The sequence below is a fragment of the Babylonia areolata genome, chromosome 22 (genome assembly GCF_041734735.1).
Source record: "Babylonia areolata isolate BAREFJ2019XMU chromosome 22, ASM4173473v1, whole genome shotgun sequence".
Classification (NCBI taxonomy): Eukaryota; Metazoa; Mollusca; class Gastropoda; order Neogastropoda; family Buccinidae; genus Babylonia; species Babylonia areolata.
The window spans coordinates 39,777,632-39,785,131 of NC_134897.1; the positions used below are offsets into that span (position 1 = coordinate 39,777,632).

Here is a 7,500-nt window from a genome sequence, read left to right on the forward strand (position 1 = left end):
CTTGCTCAGCATGCCTTTGGTCTTCTCTTATTACTTGTCGTCTTGATTGGGAAGCACAGGTGTCGCGGATTCGGCCTTTTGTGATGGTAATGAGGATTGCGTGCAAAGCTTGCGCCTTGGGGAAGAAGAGAGGGGGGGGGGGGGTTGGGTGAGGTGAGGTGGCACAGAGACAGACAGATAGAGACACACACACACACACACACACACACACACACACAAACACAAACACACACACAGAGATTCAGATTCGGATGGTTTATTACATTAATGCCATCATAGCCCCATATGAATGAGGGACGACAACAACATTATTGTATGTTACCAGAACTGTAGTAGTTCATTATGACATAACTATATCTCTTGAAAAGTGAAAAGCTTTATATAAATACAGTGCCAAATTACTTATTTTGACTCCGTCATCCGTAGATGCCATCAGCAAATTTATATCGAAATAAACATGGATTTGTATAATAGAAAGTAGAGGAAGAAGGAGAGAGAAAGAGAAAAGAGAGAGAGAGAGAGAGAGAGAGAGAGAGAGAGAGAGAGAGAGAGAGAGAGAATTCGAACTGTTCACTGACATGAACATTCCGGATGTAGAGAAGGGAACTGGCAGAGAGGGAGTGAGAGGAGGTGGGGGGCGGGTGAGAGGGGGGGCAGGGGCATTACACAACAGCACATAGAAGGACATGCAAAACAAGGATGTCACATGGGGTGGTGAAATGAGATAATTAAAAAAAATTGGAGGGGGTGGGTAAAGCACAGTCGCAGAGACAGAAAGAGAGAGAGATTCGGATTCGGATTCGGATGGTTTATTCAAAAAAGGCCTTAGCCCCTTATGAAGGGGTGGTGTGTAAACGTATTTCGAAAACATTATGACATACAGTATATGCATACAATAAAACAAAACAATACCTAGATTGATAATCAGGAACAACTAAATGACCGGATTTTGAATGCTTTGTGTAGATAAGTTGCAAACTGTCTGACTTCTTCTTCACGACGTGACGTCATAAGCACAACTAGTTTAAACATAGAAGGCTGAGAGTAATATTTCTGGGGTATGAAATTATATCTTAGTTCACATAACTTTGGACAACAAAACATGAAATGTAATTCGTTTTCTTCTGCATTTGTGCACAATGGACAAATAAGATCATGATCACTATGCTGTGTGTATCGAAAATGATGAATTGCAATATCTGAAAGCCCAAACCTAAATCTTGTCATGACATATTTTAAATGTTTTGCCAAATTCATGGAAAAATACGTTGGGACACAATGTAAAGAGTTGATCTGATAATACACATGAAATCTATCACTTTCTTGCACATGAGCATTCCATTCTTGCCATCTACAATCAATCAGTCTGAGAGAGAGAGAGAGGTCGGTGGGTGGCGGGGGCACATCTGTTCGGAACCGAAAGCTCAGTGTAAAAAGAAAAAGAAAAAAAAAAAAATTCTGAGAGATAGAAAGACACAGAGAGAGACAGAGAGAGGGGAAACGACATGGGTCTGACTCATCCGAATATGACTGGCCACCCACCCCCAACCCCTCTCTGTCCGCCCCTGTCTCAGGAAGTGGCGAGTGTTCCCCATGGGAAGTGAAAGAGGGCAAGATTGAGAGGAACCTCACTCAGTCAAGGAAAGAACCACTCTCATCGTGTTCGTCCCACTGAACACACTCCCCGTGGGTTAGTAATCATTGCCTACAATTTATTGTACTTTTTTTTCTGTTTATACGCACACACACACACACACACACATATATATATATGTGTCTGTGTGTGTGTATGTTTGCCTCTTACTCTGTAAATGTATGATTACGTGCATGTGCGTGCATGAATACATGTACAGATATGCACGTGCTCTTGCGTGTAATTTCTGATTCTGTTATGACTGTGTGAAGAAAATAGTACAAATTGATTAAGTGTTAACAAGTCATATAATGAACGAGGAGTGGACAGAATTATGTTAAAATTACTTGCTCCATGCAGTTATTGCGCAATGCTTATCCCGATCGCATTACCCACTTTGAGACAAATGGTTTGGAGCGGTTGATTCTAAACTTTTTTTTTTTTTTTTTTGTTTTTTTTGTACGTTTGGTTTATTTTATTTCATTCGAATTTATCCCCTTTCTGCATTTGATATTGTCTTTTTAGGCTTGCTTCGCTTTTTTTTTCTTTCAAAAAGTATGCTTTCTTCTTTCCTATATTTTGTTTGTTTTTTCTTGTGCTGGATGTTCACGTATTTTGAATACTCAAAATATCAAACAAACAGTTATGTTTCATTTAAACTGCAAGACAAGACGAGACGTTTTTCTTTGAAGAGACTTTCATCAACGCGAGTTGTGTTTCCTTTTTTGGTCATTCGCAGTGACGACATGACAAAAAAAATATATTTAAAACATGACTAAAAAAAATTTCAACATGCAGTGGAAACGGGGAAATCCCCAACTCGCTCCTTCCTTTATAACCCCCCCCCCCCCCCAAACACACACACACACACACACACACACACGTGTTTTTCCTCACACTATTAAAAATAAAAAAAATAAAAAAAAGAGGAGAAAAAAAAAAGAAGAAGCAGCAGAAAAAAGTCACATCCTGGTTGGGGGACTACCAACTCTGCGTGTACCCGCCCACCCCCTACCCCCCCCCCCCCCCCACCCCCTTTTCGCTTGAACCTCAGGCTGTGTGTGTGTGTGTGTGTGGTCAGTCCAGCCAGGGCCTTATTTATGCGCGGGCATCAGCCCCAGCTGGACGCAGTGTTCGGAAACAACAGATAAGACAGGACAGAAACGAAGGGCAGTGTGTTTCGGGTGTTGTAAAAAAACAACAACAAACAAACACACTCAGTGGTCTGGAAGGAGTCCAGTTTCATTAGCGTGGAGGAGGAATTTTGTTTACTGTCCCGCCACACATTATCGGCGATTGAAGACATTTTGTTAAAGTATTTATGTATACATTTGAGTATGATCGGTTAGAAGGGGTGGGAGATGTGAATGAATTGAAAGTTGGGGGGAAACTGGGCAAATGAGGGTGAAATGAGGGTGAAATTTGAAAAAAAAAAAAAAATCTAAATACAGTTACAGAAAATTACTTAAAGGACTTCGTAAAAGAGAAGTGTGTGTTGTTGTGTAAGGGAGTAAAAGAAGAAGCAGTGGTTGGTAATTGTTGTAGTGCTTGTGCTTGGAAGAGGATCTGTGCGGTGAAGGTGAGTCAGTGTGTGTGTGTGTGTGTGTGTGTGTGTGTGTGTGTGTGTGTGTGTGTGTGTGGTGTATGCGTTCTTTTAGTGTGTTGAATGTTGTTGGAAGGATGTAAGTGGAAGAAGTGGTGAGAAAAAAAAGTTAAAAATTAAGAAAACTCGAAAAAAAAAAGCACCTAGATAAATGGATTGATGAATGTTTTGATAATAATGATCATGACTCTATTTGCAAATCAGTATGGGGTGGGTGTGAAACAGCTACAGTCACAGCTGTGAATCAGAGTGAAAGGCCGTATGCATGCATCATGCCATCAGCAAGGATGATGAATTCGGACTTTATCCATCCTCTTTTTTTTTTCGTTTGTTTTTATTTCCAAATGTATGTAACGTAATGTTTCTTCATTTTAATGTGACTATAACACACACACACACACACACACACACACACACACACACACACACACACACACACACACACACACACACACACACACACACACACACACAGACAAACACACACACACAGACACACATCTCTCACTATGCATATATATTTATATATATATGTGTGTGTGTGTGTGTGTGTGTGCATAGAGAGAGAGATGTGTGTGTGTGTATTCATAGAGAGAGATGTGTGTGTGTGTGTGCGTGCGTGCGCGCGCGCGCGCGCGCGTGTGTGTGTGTGTGCTGTCGTCACTGAAAACAGACTGCATCGTTTTCGGGCTACTACAATTTGACTACCAGTCTGCTACCGACTGGGCATGATTCAGTAGAAGTGCATGACTTGTGCCACGGATCGAGAATTACGATGGAGACATCAGGCGGGAGTTGTGTAGGCGGCATAAATCCTTCCGATTCGCACCAGCAATGTAATTACTTCACGACAGATGCAAAACGTTGTCGCTTTCATGCCAACCGGCATCCGCCCCTGCTGTTGAAATGGATTACCAGCGTGACCTCTCTGTGTCTTTCTGCCTCTGTTTTTATTTATTTATTTTAAAGTCCTTGTCCGCCTCTGTCTATCGTGTATGATGTGATGTAGTGTGTGTGTGTGTGTGTGTGTGTGTGTGTGTGTGTGTGTGTGTGTGTGTGTGTGTGTGTGTGTGTGTGTGTGTGTGTGTGTGATATGTTATGTGAAGTCTGTCTGGCTCACTGTGTCTGTCTCTGTGTGACCCCTTCATTTAGGGGCCGTGGCCTTCAACGAATAAACCATTCATTCATTCATTCATTCATTCATTCTTTATTTCTTTCTTTCTCTGTGTGTGTGTCTGTCTGTCTCTGTGTCTCTTTCTGTCTGTTTGGCTGTCTCTCTGTCTGTGTGTCTGTCTGTCTCTGTGTCTCTTTCTGTCTGTTTGGCTGTCTCTGTCTCTCTCTGTCTGTGTGTCTGTCTGTCTCTGTGTCTCTTTCTGTCTGTTTGGCTGTCTCTGTCTCTCTCTGTCTGTGTGTCTGTCTGTCTCTGTGTCTCTGTTTGGCTGTCTCTGTCTCTCTGTCTGTGTGTCTGTCTGTCTCTGTGTCTCTCTCTGTCTGTTTGGCCATCTCTGTCTCTGTGTCTCTTTCTGTCTGTTTGGCCATCTCTGTCTCTCTCTGTCTGTGTGTCTGTCTGTCTGTGTCTCTTTCTGTCTGTTTGGCTGTCTCTGTCTCTCTCTGTCTGTGTGTCTGTCTGTCTCTGTGTCTCTTTCTATCTGTTTGGCTGTCTCTGTCTCTCTGTGTGTGTCTGTCTGTCTCTGTGTCTCTGTCTGTTTGGTTGTCTCTGTCTCTCTCAGTCTGTGTGTCTGTCTGTCTCTGTGTCTCTTTCTATCTGTTTGGCTGTCTCTATCTCTCTCTGTCTGTGTGTCTATCTGTCTCTGTGTCTCTTTCTGTCTGTTTGGCTGTCTCTGTCTCTCTCTGTCTGTGTGTCTGTCTGTCTCTGTGTCTCTCTGTCTGTGTGTCTCTGTGTCTCTTTCTGTCTGTTTGGCTGTCTCTATCTCTCTCTGTCTGTGTGTCTGTCTCTATCTCTCTCTGTCTGTGTCTGTCTGTCTCTGTGTCTCTTTCTGTCTGTTTGGCTGTCTCTGTCTCTGTCTGTGTGTCTGTCTCTGTGTCTCTTTCTGTCTGTTTGGCTGTCTCTGTCTGTGTGTCTGTCTGTCTGTGTGTCTCTTTCTGTCTGTTTGGCTGTCTCTGTCTCTGTCTGTGTGTCTGTCTGTCTCTGTGTCTCTTTCTGTCTGTTTGGCTGTCTCTGTCTCTGTCTGTGTATCTGTCTGTCTCTGTGTCTCTTTCTGTCTGTTTGGTTGTCTCTGTCTCTCTCTGTCTGTGTGTCCGTCTGTCTCTGTGTCTCTTTCTGTCTGTTTGGCTGTCTCTGTCTGTGTGTCTGTCTGTCTCTGTGTCTCTTTCTGTCTGTTTGGCTGACTCTGTCTCTCTCTGTCTGTGTGTCTGTCTGTCTCTGTGTTTCTTTCTGTCTGTTTGGCTGACTCTGTCTCTCTCTGTCTGTGTGTCTGTCTGTCTCTGTCTCTCTCTGTCTGTGTGTCTGTCTGACTCTGTCTCTCTCTGTCTGTGTGTCTGTCTGTCTCTGTGTTTCTTTCTGTCTGTTTGGCTGACTCTGTCTCTCTCTGTCTGTGTGTCTGTCTGTCTCTGTCTCTCTCTGTCTGTGTGTCTGTCTGACTCTGTCTCTCTCTGTCTGTGTGTCTGTCTGTCTCTGTGTTTCTTTCTGTCTGTTTGGCTGACTCTGTCTCTCTCTGTCTGTGTGTCTGTCTGTCTCTGTCTCTCTCTGTCTGTGTGTCTGTCTGACTCTGTCTCTCTGTCTGTGTGTCCGTCTGTCTCTGTGTCTCTTTCTGTCTGTTTGGCTGTCTCTGTCTCTCTCTGTCTGTGTGTCTGTCTATCTCTGTGTCTCTTTCTGTCTGTTTGGCTGACTCTGTCTCTCTCTGTCTGTGTGTCTGTCTGTCTCTGTGTTTCTTTCTGTCTGTTTGGCTGACTCTGTCTCTGTCTGTGTGTCTGTCTGTCTCTGTGTTTCTTTCTGTCTGTTTGGCTGACTCTGTCTCTCTCTGTCTGTGTGTCTGTCTGTCTGTGTCTCTTTCTGTCTGTTTGGCTGTCTCTGTCTCTCTCTGTCTGTGTGTCTGTCTGTCTCTGTGTCTCTTTCTATCTGTTTGGCTGTCTCTGTCTCTCTGTGTGTGTCTGTCTGTCTCTGTGTCTCTGTCTGTTTGGTTGTCTCTGTCTCTCTCAGTCTGTGTGTCTGTCTGTCTCTGTGTCTCTTTCTATCTGTTTGGCTGTCTCTATCTCTCTCTGTCTGTGTGTCTATCTGTCTCTGTGTCTCTTTCTGTCTGTTTGGCTGTCTCTGTCTCTCTCTGTCTGTGTGTCTGTCTGTCTCTGTGTCTCTCTGTCTGTGTGTCTCTGTGTCTCTTTCTGTCTGTTTGGCTGTCTCTATCTCTCTCTGTCTGTGTGTCTGTCTCTATCTCTCTCTGTCTGTGTCTGTCTGTCTCTGTGTCTCTTTCTGTCTGTTTGGCTGTCTCTGTCTCTGTCTGTGTGTCTGTCTCTGTGTCTCTTTCTGTCTGTTTGGCTGTCTCTGTCTGTGTGTCTGTCTGTCTGTGTGTCTCTTTCTGTCTGTTTGGCTGTCTCTGTCTCTGTCTGTGTGTCTGTCTGTCTCTGTGTCTCTTTCTGTCTGTTTGGCTGTCTCTGTCTCTGTCTGTGTATCTGTCTGTCTCTGTGTCTCTTTCTGTCTGTTTGGTTGTCTCTGTCTCTCTCTGTCTGTGTGTCCGTCTGTCTCTGTGTCTCTTTCTGTCTGTTTGGCTGTCTCTGTCTGTGTGTCTGTCTGTCTCTGTGTCTCTTTCTGTCTGTTTGGCTGACTCTGTCTCTCTCTGTCTGTGTGTCTGTCTGTCTCTGTGTTTCTTTCTGTCTGTTTGGCTGACTCTGTCTCTCTCTGTCTGTGTGTCTGTCTGTCTCTGTGTTTCTTTCTGTCTGTTTGGCTGACTCTGTCTCTGTCTGTGTGTCTGTCTGTCTCTGTGTTTCTTTCTGTCTGTTTGGCTGACTCTGTCTCTCTCTGTCTGTGTGTCTGTCTCTGTCTCTCTCTGTCTGTGTGTCTGTCTGACTCTGTCTCTCTCTGTCTGTGTGTCTGTCTGTCTCTGTGTTTCTTTCTGTCTGTTTGGCTGACTCTGTCTCTCTCTGTCTGTGTGTCTGTCTGTCTGTCTCTGTCTCTCTCTGTCTGTGTGTCTGTCTGACTCTGTCTCTCTCTGTCTGTGTGTCTGTCTGTCTCTGTGTTTCTTTCTGTCTGTTTGGCTGACTCTGTCTCTCTCTGTCTGTGTGTCTGTCTGTCTCTGTCTCTCTCTGTCTG

The 7,500-nt window shown here is 44.1% G+C and overlaps 1 protein-coding gene across 4 annotated transcripts in view; it reads left to right on the forward strand.

Moving 5' to 3' along the window:
* The window catches only part of LOC143297454 (myocyte-specific enhancer factor 2A-like), a 116,792-nt gene that overhangs the window by 28,913 nt on the left and 80,379 nt on the right, over positions 1-7,500 (forward strand). Inside the window, exon 1 of one of the 4 annotated variants that reach the window (XM_076609841.1) lies at positions 2,871-3,212. The exons of the other annotated variants lie outside the window; for them this stretch is intronic. The gene's annotated coding sequence lies outside the window, so the exon portion shown is untranslated. Of the gene's footprint in view, positions 1-2,870; positions 3,213-7,500 lie in introns of those variants that run through there. 4 annotated transcript variants of the gene reach the window in all.